We start from the raw sequence: 17,882 nt of genomic DNA on the forward strand, positions 1-17,882 counted from the left end.
GCCTGAAGTCAGAACAGGAGAGGGACCAGTGCTCTCTGTTCCCATCCCTCATCCGGAATCACAGTCAAGAGAGAGGATAGGTTTAAAATAAAAGCTTTCATCGTGTGAACTTTCCAGAGGAAGCAAGTTTTTCTCCTGGAAAGAACAGAACGTGTGTGTGTGGCAAGAGCAGGAGGCTCCGCAGGGGCTGCCTGTGAAGGAAGGAAGATGTTTTGATTTATTCTAGGTGTGAAACTCGGCCAGGGAAGCTTGCCAGGTGTTTGTATTGGCTCTGCTTCATCGCCAGGCTGTGCTTCCATTGGGAACTTTGCTCTGCTTTCTCCCAGCTGGGCTCCTGATAGCCAGAACCAGGAGAGGGGATGGTCAGCAGCAAGGCCTGGCTTCATCACGAGAAGGGCTGAGGGCTTCTCACAATCAGCCTTGCTTTCACTTCTTCAATGTCACAAAGAAAACCAAGGATCACAGAATGGTTGGATTGGAAGGGACCCTAAAGTTCCAACCTTACCATGGGCTGGTTGCCACCCACCAGATCAGGGTGCCCATATCTCCATCCAACTTAGCCCAGAGCACCTCCAGGCCACAATTAGCTCTCAACTGCACCCAGTTTATCACCAGCACTTCAGTGCAACAAGTTCTCCCAACAAGGGAGACCAAAGCAACGCCTTCAGCTACATTGGGAGAAGCCACCCTGCAGCAACCTGAGGCATCAAGGTGACTTTCCTGCAGCCACAACTCAACAGCTTCCCATAAATGGGGCCAATTCCCATTGGCCTTCATGCTTTTGGACAGCATGAAGCAGGGCTGGGGAGCAGCCACCCAACTTCCCACTGCAGGAACGGGAAGGTCCCAAGATAGCCTGGCAGCAGGCTTTAAACAAACAAAAGGAAATGCTTTTTCACACCAATCCCAAGTAGGAGGTGGAACACATTGCCAACAAATGCAGCCAAGCTAGAGCCACTGTACACAATGGGAAATCAGGCATTTTGTTCTGGCACCCATCTGGCTCAGTGCTTATGCTTCCCTGAACGCAAGGGCCTTCCTTCCCCTCTTGGGATGTGAATGCACAGATTTGCTGCTTTTAACTCTTCCCCTTCCCTTTCAATCACCTTTTGGCACAGATCTCATGGAGATGAGCCACCTGCAGCCATCACCTCCTCGCTCCAATCTTGTTGCTTTTTCACCACATCTTCTCATATGTGCTGTAAGGAGAGGTTGGAGTTAAACTACGTTTTCATCCTCTTGCCTTCTTTACTCATCTCAGCATCCATAATCTACTGTGAATGCAATGAGATTTCACACGAGTCCCCACTGCGTCATCCAGCATCGGTTCACTAGGAAAAGAGCTGCATTAACAGAGACCTGGCCCACCAAACCCATCTGTTTGGATCTCTCCAAGGCATATGCAAAAACAAGTGGGCAAAGCAAAGCCCATGGCTGAGCTCCTTATTTCACCTGAACCTATTTTCTTGAGGCTCCTGAGTGCATAGAGACTTAGGACCTGCAGCTCATGCATTAGTTGCTGCCTTATGTCATAGAACTCCCAGCACAGGAGAGGAGCTGCTGGAAGACCCATCCCAAAGACCTCATCAATAGGACAAGCAGCAACAAAGCCCTATAGGAAAGCACCTGGCAGCCCTCTGCCTGCTCCCAATGCCTCTCCCTGCAGAGTGGGGAGATGAAAGCAGCCAGCTGCACACACAGGCAGCTGCAAAAGGTGCTGGAGACCATTGTTGCATGTGCAGAATGCCATGATCCTGGAGTAGGGTCAAGGTGGCAGAACCCACTCCAAAAAGCCGACAGGTAACCACTTACCCACTTGGCTCATCAGTTTGGTCATTTTGAGTGACCTCTGGGTGTCTCCAGGACTCCCTTTAATCCCCACCACCCAGAGGGCACTGGGAAAGGGAGATACAGCTTTGGAGATCAGTATGGCAGCACCTCCCTTCTAACTGCAAGGATGTGTTTTCCCCAGGAGCTCTCATCATTATGAGATGATCAGTGTGAAGTTACCTGGCAGATGTCCCTGTGACAGTCCCATATCCCACCCTATCCCCTGACCCGAGCACTATTTCCAGCAGGATCTGTCTAAGCATGCTATGATATACGGCTCAAGGTGATGGCTGCTGTTTTGTAGGAATTATCCTCAAACACAGCCACAGAGTTTGAAAGAAAAGATTGAATATCAAAGCTAAACCTGCTACAAACAGAACCCTGAAGGGACAAAATCCCCAGCCTCAAAGCAGCTTACACGCCTCAAGTTCCTGGTGGGTTTTTTTAACTAGCCTTAAGCTCAGTCCTGCCCAGCTTCTCTCCCAGAGCTTTTAAAGCACGTTGTTTCCTTGCTGCAAAATCACTGCTCTTCTTTCCCAAAGCACATTTTACTTCCAGGACCACCTTCCCCAGAGCCTCTTCTAGCATCTAGTTGTGCAAGCCCCATCTCTGCAGGCATTCAAGGCCAGGCTGGATGTGGCTCTGAGCAGCCTGGGCTGCTGGCTGGTGACCCTGCACATAGCAGGGGGTTGGAACCAGATGATCATTGTGGCCCTTTTCAACCCAGGCCATTCTATGATTCTATGTGTGTCTTGATAATGGTCTCAGGATGGTAACCAATGGAGGTGCCTCAAAGGCTACCAGGTGCCTGTTTCTATGCCCCCAAAGCCAACAAATGATATCAGCTCTTGGAGGCACTTTTCCCATGGCAGCCATCAGATCCGCTGCTCCGGCACAGATCTTGTGCCAGCATTGGGTATGAGCCACAGCTTCTGTTTACCCAAACAGTTTACATTACCTCTCATCCAACACTCCCCACAAACAGCCCCTGCACCAGCTGTGGGAACATCTCCATCCACATCCAGGGGACTTCCTAAGTTCTCTTTGCAGGGGACAGCAAACACCACATTCTGCAGACTGGTGGGGTTAATGGAGACACAGCATGAGACAGATCCCATATCAAGATCTCTCAGATCAAAGCAGGGCTCAGACACTCCACGGAGACACAACCAGGAAGAAACTATTCGCTAATCTCTTTGGGACTTCACTACATTACAGTCTACATTTCCTCTGCACAGATAAGCTCTTTCCCAAACACACCTGCTGAGGAAGATAGAGGCTGTTGATCCTATTTTGTGGGGTTTTCTTTGGAACCAGTGTGCAGTACATTACACAACCAGCCCATTTCAGCCATCTGATACAATACTGTTGTGGGTACCTGAGAAAATAGCCACATCCCTTGGGGAAAAATGGACATTAAAGAAGAAACATGCTGGTGTAGCATCCTTTCTGTCTCACTTCCAAGTGGGGTGAGGATCCCATCCAGGAGAGCAGCAATTAAATAGAGCCCACGTCTCTGAGAAAGATGGGATTTCGACATCTCCACCAGCAGCATTTGCTGTCACTCCATTCTTGTACACGTCCTCCCTTGGGCTGCCAGTGCACAGGACAGCTAACATATGCATTCATGCTAAGGAAAACAAGGTCTGCCAGGGTCAAAGCAGCTTTGGGACTGAATCTGAGCCATACAGTAGGAAATCTGAGCCTATAGGTGTTGTGGGGGGGGCTGGGAGCAGTGCCCTGCACAATGCCATTGAAGGAAAGGACTGCTGCTTTCCACATTAATGCATGAACCTCTGCCACTGTGCTGCTAAATCACCTAAACTCAGAGAAGAAGGAAGGTGTTGCTCACTCACACATAGGTTTTTAGGCAGCCTGTGCCATAGCTCTCAGCAGTGGGACATTGAGATCAGTTGGAGACCTCATTACACATAGCTCTGAAGCGCAACTTGCAATACAGACTAACGTACTGAGATCCACCAGCAACCAGTTGCCACGTTGCCCTCAAGTCCCAGGGTTTGCTATCAGCCTACTGCAAAAGCCCAACTGTCCAGTGCTAATAACCAACAGCTGCAGCCTGAGCGATGCGTCACTTTCAGAAACTCAACCCCTGCGTTCAAATAGGCAGGATTTCATTACAGGGCAGGCTTACATGACAAGCCCTGAACTGAAACCATCCTCCTGGAGAACCCCAGGGCACCTGAGAGCCATGCCAAAGCCAGCTGGTGACAGGAACATGGCACAGGTTCAGTTCTGGGTGGAAACCTGCCAAGGCATAGTGTTTCTGATCCAACCCTATAGCATGAGGAGCATGCCCTCCAGCCAACCTCCATTGGCTGCTCTCCCATTTTGGGGCCCTGTGAGCCACACCTGTTAGCAGGTCATAGAGCAAACCAAGCAGTTGGTTTTTACCATTTGGGATGCTGGAGCTGAAAGAAAAAAAGACCTGAGTTGGGTCTTGGGAAGATGCATAATCTAGACATAGTGTCCTCAGCTTACCCCACAGCCAGCTGAAGCCATTATCCCAACTATTAGCAATTAGGGCATGGGAAACCCAGGGAAGAGTCACAAGGTTGGAAAGGACCTGCAAGATCATCTAGACCAACTGTCCTCCCCTTACCATTGCTACCATAAGCTACTAATCCACATCTCTTATCTCCTCAGGCAACAAAAGGACAGTATAACACCAAAGTCCTGGGGCGGGTGGTAACATCCTTCCCATAGCTACAACAGTTGTGAGGTTGGAAGAGAAAAGGTGCTGGCAGTGGGCACATCTGGAGGATACACATAGACTCAATGAGGTTGGAGAAGGCCTCTAAGTTCACCAAGCCCAAGCCATCCCAACTAACTACATCCCTCAGTGCCATATCTTCATGATTATTGAACACCTCCCTGGGCAACCTGTTCCAAGGGATCATCACTTCTTTAGAGAAGAAATGTTTCCTAATAACCAACCTGAACTTCCCCAGGGTGCTTCACATCTTATATACCTCACCATAGCTTAGAGATCCAGTTAGAGATCTCTCCATTAGCAGGGCGGAATGCCTCCATTCACAGGCTGAGCTTAAATAGAGTTCCTGGGCCCATGGGTGGGGTGGAGGTTCCAAGTGTAACTAGTATGGGCTATTAAGGCTTATTAGCACCCTCAGAGCCCTAATATCAAGAGCATCTCTCATTGTTTGTATGTGAGAAGCTGAATTGTGTCTGATTCTTGGGGAATAGAAACAACGTGCTCCTTTTTTCCTCCTGTTCTCACTTGTTCTAGGGTTGTCTTTATTTTGGCATTGCCCTCTTCTAACTCTAGGATTGGCACTGGATCTGTTCAGTGAAGCATTAGAGACCCTCAAACAAGGGGTGTTATGTTACTCCAGGACATGAGAGTAGACCATGAGACCGCAACATCTTTCCATCACTCTTTGAAGTGTGGGAATCATCTAATTAGTGGGGAAAGCAACTGGAAATTATGGAGCTTAGAAATCCTGACATTTGAGTTCCAAGGTGCCCGGTTTCATGGCAGCCCAGCAGGAAAGCTATTCTGCTATGATGCCAAATGATTGCTTTGGGGATGTTATCTGTTCTGAACGTTAATGGCCATGAGCAAACAAAAGCATGAATCTGAAGGGGAAAGAGTCCCACCCTAAGGAAGGAAGGCAGTCTTCTTTTCATGCGTTTGTACTAAAAGCTGATTCTAAATTCAGCTTTGGGAAGGTCAGTTCCCATGCAAGTATCAACGCGAAGCATCTGTGTCTACAGGAAGGTTCGTAGGTTGTGACCTTACCACCAAGAGGTTGGTCAGTCTGTTAGAAGGCCTTATAGTGAGCAAAAATCTCTTTACTGATTCACAGAGCAAATGCCATGGTAGCATGAGCTGTCCCAGAAGTCTTGTATAGCCTTGAGATCATAGAATGGCCTGGGTTGAAAAGGACCACGAAGATCGTCTGGTTCCAACCCCCTGCTGTGTGCAGGGTCACCAACCAGCACAGAGCCACATCCAGCCTGGCCTTGAATGCCTGCAGGGATGGGGCATCCACAGCCTCCTTGGGCAACCTGTTCCACTGCATCACCACCCTATGGGTGAAAAAGTTGTTGAGAGATGAGTTGTACCTCCAATAACCTGCAGCCAGTCCTGCAGACTGTGCCTCCTGACTGGCAGCAATACAAACAACCTTGCCTGTAGCTAACAGTAATACGAGTGGGAAATCCCTCTCCTTTCAGATCTCCTGCCCACTGTTACAAGCCCTGGGTGAAGCTGGCTCATTGTGCAGCACCTGCCAACAGCTGAAGCAAACAGAAACCAGTACCAAGCATCTCATCAGTCAGGATTGTCCTTGGCAAGATCAGACCCTACAGATCAGGCTGTTTTTGCAAGCCCTGGCTCAAGAAATGGCAGAAGGACCTGTAGGGTTTTTTATGTAAGGGCTTTATCCATGGAGGGGGCTACAGCTCCTGACCCCACTTCAAGTTTCTTGTCTGGCTGACTGGGAGCTGTGCATGGCTGTAGGGTTTGGATGCATTTTTAGTGCCAGTGGCTCCAGCTGGTCTGCCTCTGCTCCAGAGAGCTGGTGGAGACAGGGTAGGAAAATAGCACAGGAAAAAGACGTGACCACAGCTCCCTTTTGTAATCCATGGGTGCTCTGTTTTTAATCTAGCTTGGGAAAACCCTGAGGGATGTCTCTGCAAGGAAAATAGAGAGCACTGAGCTGTCAAGGTCAAACAACTCCACGTGTTTCAGGACAGGGCAGGCTGCACAGAGCCTTGGCCACAGACAAAGCCCTCTCTGAGCTGTGGTGTGAAAGCAGGCCCAGGGCAGCTCCCATGGACTGAAAGCACAATCCATGGTGTTGCCATCACGCTATGGGTCAACTGAGGCCAAGCAAGTCTGTGTGAACTGTTTAAGTCACTGCAGCTTCAATATCTGTCTTCTAGGTCACTGTGGATGGATGGACGGTGCTCCTCCATGGAGAAGGTGTGTGAGAAGCAGGTCTAAGGGGATGACATCCTTTGAAACTCAGTCTCTGAACAGACATTGAGGAACAGCATAGGGACATCTAGAGAATCTTCTAATCTCCATAAATCCATAAATAAATTCTATTGCTGGGGAGCCAGGCACACGTACCCTTGCCTCTGCAATGCCCAGCCCATGGCTTCCAGGCCTCAGGACATCAGCAAGTCAGGGGATATTTGGGCAGACTCATTTTAATTCCCCACCAAAATAACAGGATATCTGAATGTGAGTCTCCACAGAAGAAACTCAATTTCACTGTCTTTCCCAGCTCAGAGGAATTGGGAAAAGCTGGTGGGCAAACATCCTCTTAAAGGTCAACATTATGGGGAGGGGATGATTGTTTTGGTTTAGTTTTACTATTTGATTCCAGATTGAAATGTTTGCAGTCATCACTACACCAATAGTCTGGGTTGTTGTATATCTCTAGGAGAAGTATGTCAATGCTCAGTCCCTCCTTAAGGACATGCAGACCATTTATTTCTCAAAATGCATATTTGTAGGGCTCCTTGTCCCCAAACTCCCTGACTCCCCATATAAACCCTTGGCAATGAGGTCTAACCAGGTCTCACAGGCCTCCTTCTCTCTAGAAGCAGCAGAGGCTGGAGGCAGCCCATCACAGGGAGCCCAGCACAGCCAGACACCTCTGAGCCCTCCCACCTGCAGTGTGGAAGGAAGGGGTCTGAAATCAAGCACTGGATCTTTCCATTGCAAATGGCCCAGAGGTGCCAAGAGGTTTTTTTCCACCCTACTATAGGGCCGATGAAAGGAAAGTTAATTATATCAACATCCTGTTTACTCAGCAGCATGAAACAAGAAGCCCAGATATGCTTGGGGTGTGAAGGCATGCTGTGATCTGGTTGCATGGAAGAAAAATCTCAGCCATGCATCTCAGTCTTCTTCTTTTGCAGGCAAAGCATTACAGGCTTCCATTGCCCCAGACATTGGTTGGATTGTTCTGGAAAGAAAGTCATACAAAGTCTACTGGGAACAACTAGTCACTCTCTGGCAAGTTGCTACCACAATCTGCACTCAAACACCTTGACCTTATAGGTTGCAGGATATGGTTGATGGGGTTATAGGATATGGTTTACGGTGGGCACTAACTGGCATCAGTGGTGCTGAGTTTTCCTCTCTCAATATTAGCATGTTGTATTTTAAATGCAAACAACTCAATTTGTTCATATCTGGGCAAGACACACAGGAGCAGAAAGTGTCGATTTGTTCTGCCCCTTCTGCTGGATTAGGAAACAGCAGGAGAAAGCAACTTTGCCTCCCCTCTCCTGGCTGAAATAAAGCCAGTGGTGTGACGTGGTGGAAAGAGCTGAAAGGCACAAATTCCTGAGCAGGAGCTCAGCAGGCAGGAGATTTGTCACCTGGATGTAGTCCAAAGAAAGTGCTCAGGCCTGCCTGCAGATGTCATGAGATGACAGCACATTTCTACCTGTGTATCATATTGATGAAGCTGAGAGATAGAAAATCAGACAGACAGACAGACAGACGCCCACATCTGCATCTGAATTTCATCAGAGTGCTGGAGGGCCCAGCAATGTTTGAGGTTGGGTCCATCCTGGTGAGAGCCCATTGGATAAAGGAGGGTATCTGGCTGAGCTACTGTCTTTATAGCTATCCTTCAGCCCTCCTCAGCCTTTCCCTACAGGGAACGTGCTCTAGACACCCATTATCAGTGACCTTCCAGCACTTTTAGTGAGGGCCATGCCTTTAACACTGAGCCCCTGCTACCTTTCCAAAGCACAGTTGCCTCCTGCAGATCCTGCTACATTTTCCAAGGGTTGTTCATCAGCCAAAATACAGCACGATGACGCAGGGCATCACCACTGTGACCACTGTGTGGTCAGATACCCCCCAACAGAAGTGCCTGCCTCTCAATGGTAAGGGTAGGAGCACCTTCGCATTAATGTCTGCATGTTGTGAAGCTTTATGAATTGGCTTGCACAGGATACTCTGAAAAGAGCAATTGAGAAAGGACAGATGGGCAAAGAGTAAGGGAACCTGAAGGACCTTCCTACCCCAAAAAGCAAGAACCAAGAACAAAACCTCAGCCAAGAATAAGTTAAGTCAAAGATTTTGCTCTTCTTGTCAAATGAAAACCCAGTCCTAATCAACACGAAGCCAAGTGCCATGGCCAAGACTTCAGAAGAACACTCTCGTTGCCAAGTAGATGCAAAACTGAAAAGATGATGGGTTTTTCCAGACTTCGTTATAAATTAGCAAAGCTACCCAGGTGTATTTATCATTCTGCAACAGAGAAATGTCTTTGCAAAACAATGGGCCTCCTCCTCAATCTTCTCTCATGCCCTCTTTCATTAAGGCCACGTGAAGAGGAGGTGGAGATCCATGCTCACTCCCTGGGATATGCATCACTTCATGGGGGACTCAAGTAGGTTGAAGCAAGAAGATGGAGGGGGCTACAGCTGCTCCTGAACCTTGGAGAAGCTCCAGGCACAACCTGCAAGGAGCTGTGGGATCTAAGAGAGGACCAAAGGAACACTCACACCTTCACACAACAGCACCTGGGGACCTGGAGCTCAAACAGCTCTATGGGTCAGTGTTTGCACAAGTGTCCCACACGAGCCATTGTGCCCTACAGCAAGCAGACACGGCTCAGATGGCCTTTTCCACCAAAATATGTGGATTTAAGTGGTCAGAAGAACACACAAACTTGGCAAGTTGTCTGGCCAGATGAAAAAATATACACAAAAGTGGTGGTTGCTTCTTTGTGTTGTTGTTATTGTTGTTTTTTTTTCCCTTTGGAAAATTCAACATCTGCCACAGCTTATTCACACCAGCAGTACTAAATCAAAACAAGAGTTAAGGCTAGAAACAAAAACAAAACAACCCTTTTGTTTCGGGTCAAATTTCATTTTATATTTTTCAGTCTCTGTTTCCAGTGGAGGAGGTTCTTCTGATTATTTGCCTCGTTTGACTCGGCCCCAGATTCCCTTTGATTTTTCAGTGCGAGCTGCTGTACACCACACTGGGTTATTTGCACAGCTGTGTGCCCCACCACTGAGAACAAGTCCCTCTTTCTGGAGGACATAGGGACAACCATTCAGGGTCACCATAGAAGTGCTACATGACATGTCCTGTGGCAGATCAGAAGGTTCACCAATGTCCCCATCCAACCCTTGGCATCGTGCAAAGAAATGAGTGTGAAGCAAAAGAGCTGGAAGGCTCCTCAATGACAGCTCTGGCCACGTTGCCTATACTGGATGCCTATGGATGGAGGGAGAACTAGGTCAATAAACTGCATATTTTAGAAACCTCTCTGGGATTGAAAAGGAAGACATAAAGAGCTTCAAGGCAGCTACATGTGATCCTGTCTCTCCTTTTCCTGATCAAGCACAGCAGAAAGGAGTAGCCCCAAGGTTGCAATGGGCAACATGGCCAACAGAGAGGGGAGTTTGTTACCAGCCAGGGAGGAGATCTGCTCAAGGACAGAACCCCAACCTTGGCAAATGCTGTATGATGAATACAAGGACTGATCTCCATTCCTTAGGCTTTCAGTCCTTCTGATGCACAAGACACAAAATGTTTTCAGAAAACAGCTGGAATCTTCCCTCCCCACCCAATGAGAGCAAAACATTTATTTTCTCTTAATCTCATTCTTGCAGAACGCTGAACAATTTTAGCTGAAACTTTCCAAAAACATGGAAGCCAGCCAGACTGAAAAGAAGAAAGTAGAGTCTGGCAGAGTTATTGAATTAAGTAATTAAAGGCAATGTCTTATAATAGGAAAGAAGGAGCATACTAGTGGTAGATACCCGCTTTCTCCTTACAGACATTGAAATATGGTTGTACTGGAGTGTGCTGCAATGGAGAGAGTTATGGATGGATGGATGGATGGATGGATGGATGGATGGATGGATGGATGGATGGATGGGTGGATGGGTGGATGGATGGATGAGAGGATGGATGAGGGGATGGATGGTTGGATGGATGGATGGATGGATGGGTGGATGGATGGATGGACGGACGGACGGACGGATGGATGGATGGATGGATGGATGGATGGATGGATGGATGGATGGATGAGAGGATGGATGAGGGGATGGATGAGGGGATGGATGGATTGGTGTATGAATGGATGAATGGATGGATGGATTGGTGTATGAATGGATGAATGGATGGATGGATTGGTGGATGGATGGATGGATGGATGGATGGATGGATGGATGGATGGATGGGTGGGTGGATGGGTGGATGGATGAGAGGATGGATGAGGGGATGGATGGATGGATGGATGGATGGATGGATGGACGGACGGATGGATGGATGGATGGAATAAAGTCATAAAAAGAAGAGAAACCCATTACTTGCAAAGGGAGAAAAGCAGGATGTTCTTCACAATACAAGGACCAGAGAGACTGTGGGGCCTCTTCCCTGAGGTTCTCCAATATCTGCCAGGACATGGGACACCCTGCTCTGTGTGCCCCTGATGGGATAGGGCTGGGTCAAGGGGCCTGTAGGGGCCTCCAGCTTCAGCCAAAATGGGGTTATATGAAATGAATCCAAAACTTCACAAAGCAGTCTCTACACGTGTAGTTTTCTATAAAGCAGTTCTATTTGCCCTGGGAAAAGCAGGCTCATGACCCACAAGACCACCAAAAGCATTGTTGGGATGCAGCCCTAAATTGCACAGACCGACCTGGGGTTTCCAGGCAGCTCAGACAGATATGGAAACGTAATTGCAGAACTCTGGAAGTTGTGCTCCAGTGAGAAATGCAGCCAGAAAGTGTAATCCAGTGAAAGGCAGCTGGAGGGTAGCAGATTTCCACTGTAACCACAAAACATCAGAACAGCAGATACAGCAAAAGCTGTGAACAATCTGAAAATCTGCTTGGGCCAAGAGTATTTACATCCCAATTGGGGTTAGCAGAGCAAAACTTTCAGAGCTCAGGGGCATTGGCTCAAGAAGTTTTGGATTGTCAGTGTCTTCTTTGGGCTTTATTTACTTATTTATTTTGCCTGTTTCTTCTATTCTGAATTATTATGTTCTATGTTTTCAGCTGCCTTGTCTGGGCAGCCCATGGGACCAGATGCTTTTCTTGTCTAAAGATGCATCTGTGCCATATGCTTGTGAGAACGTGCACACATAAACCAAGGCTGCTGCAAGGAAAAGCCCCAGAGATCCCATTCAGCAGCCAACACCCTGCATCCCCAGTGTATCGTTCTTAGTTAGCTTCTTTTAATAGTCTTTCTATTAATTGATTTTATTACTTTAGTTCCTAAGCGATCCATTCACAGAGCAGTGTTGCACTGTGTAAATTGCCATGCAATGAGAAGCAGTTTCTAGTGCAGAGAGATAGAACTGCCACTCCTTTCTCAAGCTACATTACAAGTTTGCACCAAGCTTCAAAAAAATGGGTGAGATTTCCAAGCTTTATTGAGCAGGAAAGTGATGGAAAATAAGGATCAGCTTCCCAAAAGCAGACCTGAGAACACGCATCTCCCACCAAGGGGCCAGAAGATGCAGTGACTCATGCTAAGTCCCCATCCCTTCCATCTTTCCTCAATTCCCATTTCACCACGTCAGTTGTAGCTGAGATGACCACGTTCATCACTGCAGGAAATCCTGCACTGAGAAGGGATCACATCTGGAAGAGGAAGGAAGGCTGAGGAATGAGGCTGTCTGGGTTCAAAGCAAATATCCTGTGCCAGCCACGTCATGAGCCCTCTGACGTGTCCCCATCAGGCTTCCCAAGACCTTTTCTCTTGTGCTGCACCCAGCAGCCACCACCTCTGCTCCCTCCAGACATAACCATAGAGATGCTTCCTACCCTTTTACTTCCCATCACCCCTCCTCCAGCTCCCCTGTAAACCTCCCATGCCTTGGGAGATGCTAACCTCAGCCACTGCTCATCCATCCTTCATTCATCCCTACTGCAGGACCTCCAGCCTAGATGCACACAAAATCAGAAGCTCCTTGTCCCTAGAGCAGCTCATAATATGATTTCTTCTGCTGGGAAAGAGAGAACAAAAGACTTTCTGTCCTCCACATCAATACACAGCTCCTAGGTAGCAGGTTCTATCAATATGGACTTCAGCAAAGCATCAGTTGGGTGAATGATCCTTATGAGTCCCTCCGGAGTGTTCTGTGGTTCTATAATCACCAGTAGGTTTAAATGCAGGTTTCTAAAGCCCTCTAGTAGCGCTGCAGAGAGATGCTGGCAGAGAAGGAGAGCCGCTGTGCTTCTAGATACAGCCACTAGAGGATGGCAGTGTCCCAGGTCACCCGCTTCATTCTGGAAATCCCCGAGATCCAGATTTGGAATACAGGCAGCAGAGCAAATCCCAATGGCATGTGGCTCTGAGAACACTAAAAACGCTCTGCTGGGTTAGTCTGAGATTCAAACGCAATGATGGAGCCCATGGTCTGTGTCGGGGTGCACAGGGACCCAATGATGGGACGCCATCCCTTTGCCTGGGAGTCCAAAATAAGACTGTGGTTAAATGTGACCAAATTCATGGCTAAATGCACAATATTTGTGGGTGGGCATGGCTACAATACACTGCAAGTGGGTGATCATAGAATCATAGAATCATTAATGTTGGAAAGGAGTTCTGAGATCCCCTAGCCCAATCCCAACCCAACCACACCATGCCCACTGACAATGTCCCTCAGTGCCACATCTTCACATTCCTTGCACACTTCCTATGCTCAAATGGTGACTCCACTGCTTCCCTGGGCAGTGTGTTCCAAACCAGTTACACTGAGCTGTGTCCCAGCGTGGTGCCACGCTGGGCTGACCCCACTGCACACAGGTCCCTCTTGGATTAAGGAACCCCAAATGGGACGTGGTCTTGGGCTGATCCCAGGAGCTGCTCCATAGAGCTGCATCCCATCTTGGTGCCCAGATACATGGGATTATCCTGCCCTGGACATCTGAAGAACTTCAAGTGGGTCCTGTTGGATCCTTTCTCCATCCTGCAGTTGGGTATGAGAGCTAAGACCAGCCCAGTGCTATTAGGTATCAGAGCTAAGTCCGGGACTGCTGCTCCCTGCGATTAGATGCTCATAACACCAAAGGATTAAGAAAATAAAAGCAATAAAGGCTCCAGTGTCCCCCAGGCACCCTGCAGAACATGCTAGAGCCACGGCACTTTGGCCAGTTGCAACATCCATTGGAGAGGGATATCTGCTGGCACAGTATCCGCCTGGAGCATCCCAGAAATACTTTCTCAGTGCTAATTAAAGCCTCCGACGTAAGTCGTCTTATGTCATGAGGTTACATAACACCTGGGGATAGTCAGGGCTCCCCACTGTGCCAAGAGCAGAGGTGGAAATAGATCTCCCAGCTGCCATCTCCACACTCACTACCTGGCAATGGAGGATCTACTGCAGGAAGAGGTGGTGTGGCTTGAAAACAAGGTGAGGTGACAGCAGATTGTTATAGAGCATACAGCCCACCTTGTGGTGCTTCCAGAGGGGGACCTCAGCCGGTCACCCCCACACAGACGGTGTCACCAAGCATCCAGACCCCACCGAATTCATGCCGTGTCTCAGCTTTCTCCACCCAAAGAGTTATAAAAAGACACAGTGAGACCTGAGCTCCATCCAGTGCATTCCTTCCAGCAAGAAGAGTAGGTTTTCACAAGGTACCAGGCTGAAGTTTCAGTGCTAGAGCCAAGCCCTTCTGAGTCAAAGCTCCCTCCAGGCTCGCCAACTGGATGCAATCACTCTGGTTTCATGGGGAGGGCACCTGGCCAGGAGGTGGATGAAGCATTGCTTAGACCAAGTGCTTCTCACCCATGTGTAAAATGGGGCCTTGGTGACATGAACGGGGACAGGTGCCTCCTCTGTCAACTGGGCATCATCCCAAAGATGAAGCACTAGCCTACAGGGAAGCCCATGGGCAGAAGGGTGCAATGGGTCTCCTTGAAGTCTGAAGACACCTCCCTTTTGGGTTTTATTGGGTCAACTCAACCAGACTGGCATCTCCCAGTGCCTTGGGACAGCTATGGGTTGGGCTGCAGCTCTCCCAGCCCTGTTCCTCTCCAGCTCCAGCCAAAGCTCTGCCTATGAATATTCCAGTCTTCTGGGAAACGCAATATATTTTTCATGTCCTCCTGCTCTCTGTTCTCCATGAGATGCTTTTCTATATCTTTCCTATGGACCTGAAAGGAGCAGTTGATCTTTCCCCCTCCTATTCCTGAGGGTGGTGTGGCACAGCTTCTCTCAGTGCCCACACAAAATCACAAAGCCGGATGCCTCAAGGGAGAACAGATCACCCTGGTGGGCTGTGCCTCAGTTTCCCCATCTATCACAAGGGGATTAGTTCATTTCCAGGATGTTGTGAAGCCTGTAAATAAACACAACCAGGGCAAGAACTGAGCATCACATCAACCCAGCACCACCCAGGAAGAGGAGACACAACAGAGCCTCGTATCCCCAGTCAGCAAGGTGACAGGCATGGACATCACAGGGCAGGGCATGCTGAGTTACCCTATGCCCCAGACCAACTCCAGTTATCACGTCCCAGCTCTTCCAGTCCTCTTGTTTATCCAGAGAGGTTATGCTTGGGTGCAGTGGGGTAGTGATGGTGCTGGGAACTGCAAACTCCCATTGAGACATAAGGAATAAAAGGAAATGGTCTCAAGTTGTGCTAGAGGTGCTTTAGATGGGACATTAAGAAGAATTTCTACATGGAAAGGGTGGTGAAACATTGGAATGGGCTGCCCAGGGAAGAAGTGGAGTCATGGTCCCTTGAGACCTGTGGATGGGGCACTAAGGAGCACAGTTTAGTGGTAGACTTGTAGTATTAGGGGATGGTTTTACTTGGGGAATTCCAGCCTAAATAATTCTCTGATTATAGGACCAACATGGAAGCTGGGCTCAGATGGTGTGGCAACCACTTCATGATGCTACTGATAGTGCTACATCACATCTGTGTGGTGCATTGGTACCTAGATCCAAAGTGAAGGCTCAGTAAGTGGAAAACAACCCAGAGGTGATCCATGTGCAGGAGCTTTGACCCAGCTTGTTCTGAGCACACCAGGTAGGGGAGCAGCTGGAGCTGGACAGTGTTCAGGGCAGCGACCCTATCTCCTTATCCAAGAATCATGGAATGGCTGGGGATGGAAGGGACCTTAAAGCTCTCCCAGGTAACCAGTGACAGAATGGGAGGTAACGATCTCAAGTTGCACCAGGGGAGGTGGATGACATTCAGCTCCTTTCTGTTCTTGCTGCAGATGGATCAGTCAGTGACATCTGCTCTGTTTCCTTCTTCCCCGACCAGGCTCAACCTGCTGGATGGGAAGCTCATGGTGCAGCGCTCCCAGGTGTTTACCCATGCTACGGTCTGTCAGAGCGTGATGCTATCAGCAGTCACCGCCTTGCCTGTACTTGCAGCAGGTAATATGCATTCAGTATGAAGGGTGGGGACTTTCCTCCCTCCCAACTTCACAGAGCAGCATCTGTCTCTAATCAGCGTGCAACGAGAGCAGACGTTTAATGGCCACTCTGCCAAATGTTTCAGGCGTGCACCCTCTGGCTGAGGGCCACTGGTAGCCATGAGAACAGAGCTGGAGATGACATTTCTTGCAGGGGCTCCCAGGGGTTTGATTCTCCTCCCTTTTTCCCTTTTATTCTTCTTATTTTTGTGCATGCATCTTCTGGAGAGCAACGCTGTGATGTCCTCAAGCAGACAAAAGGAATCAAAGCCATTCTGCTCATCACAGTGTTGCTGGATAGCCCTGCATACCCACCATTTGCCCAAGGAGGCTGTGGATGCCCCATCCCTGGAGGCCTCCACCACCTCTCTGGGCAACCTGTGTCAGTGCCTCAATACCATCATCTTAAATATATATACATATGTCCAGTTATCCAATCTAAACCTCCTTTTAGTTTGAAACCATTTCCCATCCCTAAAAAATGCTTCAATTCCTGAGTCTTGGAAGGATGCTGGTGATTTAGATGGGGTGGCAGAGCCTTCATGCTCCTGTATGTGATGCACCCATTGCTAAAACCCCCCCCCATAGGTTTTGGGGGAGGCAGCGTGTGCATTTGGGACTGTCTGGGTCTGCACAGGGCTGCTTGGCCCCGTTCCTACATTGAAGCATTCCTGCTGCTGTCTGGCTGATGTTCTCCAGATGTTTCCCATCGCAGCCTCATATAGAAACACATGAGTCCAAACAGAAAGATATGCACAGAGCCTCTGGCTCAGGAAGTCCCGAAGCAGCAAATTGCCGGAAGCTGCATGAATATAATGTGGAAAGCATTCCCCCTGGCTTGGCCCTCGCCTTGCATTCCTCTCCAGCAGCTCCTTGCAGTCCCTGTCGGTGTCCGGATGATGGAAGAGACTGGTGGTGGCTGGGGGCCAGGAGGATCTCTTACCACCTTGCGTGCCTCTGGGTCTGCTGCCTGAACTGCCTGTTTTGAGTGGATTTTAAGAGCTGGGATAAGGCTGGAGACATGGCATAATGCACCAAAAGGTGTCCAGGTGTCACCACTCATCTGGTCCCTGTGGTGGCTGCTCCCCATCAGCAGAGGGAAGGCAGAAGGATTTCATGGGGTATGCAAGGATCATATTGAGTTATGTGAATTCCCAAGCATGGCTCAGGAAACTGCCTGCATCCCAAAAGCAAACATTCCCTGCTCTGGAAGAAGACACTTGAAATGTTTTCCTGACATCAGTGGTGGGAAAATACACTTGGCAGACATCTCACTGTCCTACCAGATCACACAGATTACAAGAGATAATGACCCCACATTGCACCAGGGGAGGTTCAGGTTGGATGCTCTTCTCCAAAAGAGCATTGATGCATTGCAATAGGCTGCCCTGGGAATGGTGCAGTCACCATCCCTAGAGGTGATCAAGGGAAGGTTTGCACTGAGTGACACGGTATAGAGTGGTCACGGGTTAATGGTTGCACTTGATGATCTTAGTGGTCTTTCCAACTTCAGTAGCTCTATGATGATTCCAAGGAACATGGAGATGTGGCACTGGGCATGGTGGGGATGGGTCAACAGTTGGACTTGAGGATCTCTTCCAACCTAAATAATTCAATGATTCAATCATTCTATGAT

This window comes from Coturnix japonica, chromosome 4, assembly GCF_054131305.1.
Source record: "Coturnix japonica strain WE chromosome 4, WE-NBRP24, whole genome shotgun sequence".
Classification (NCBI taxonomy): domain Eukaryota; kingdom Metazoa; phylum Chordata; class Aves; order Galliformes; family Phasianidae; genus Coturnix; species Coturnix japonica.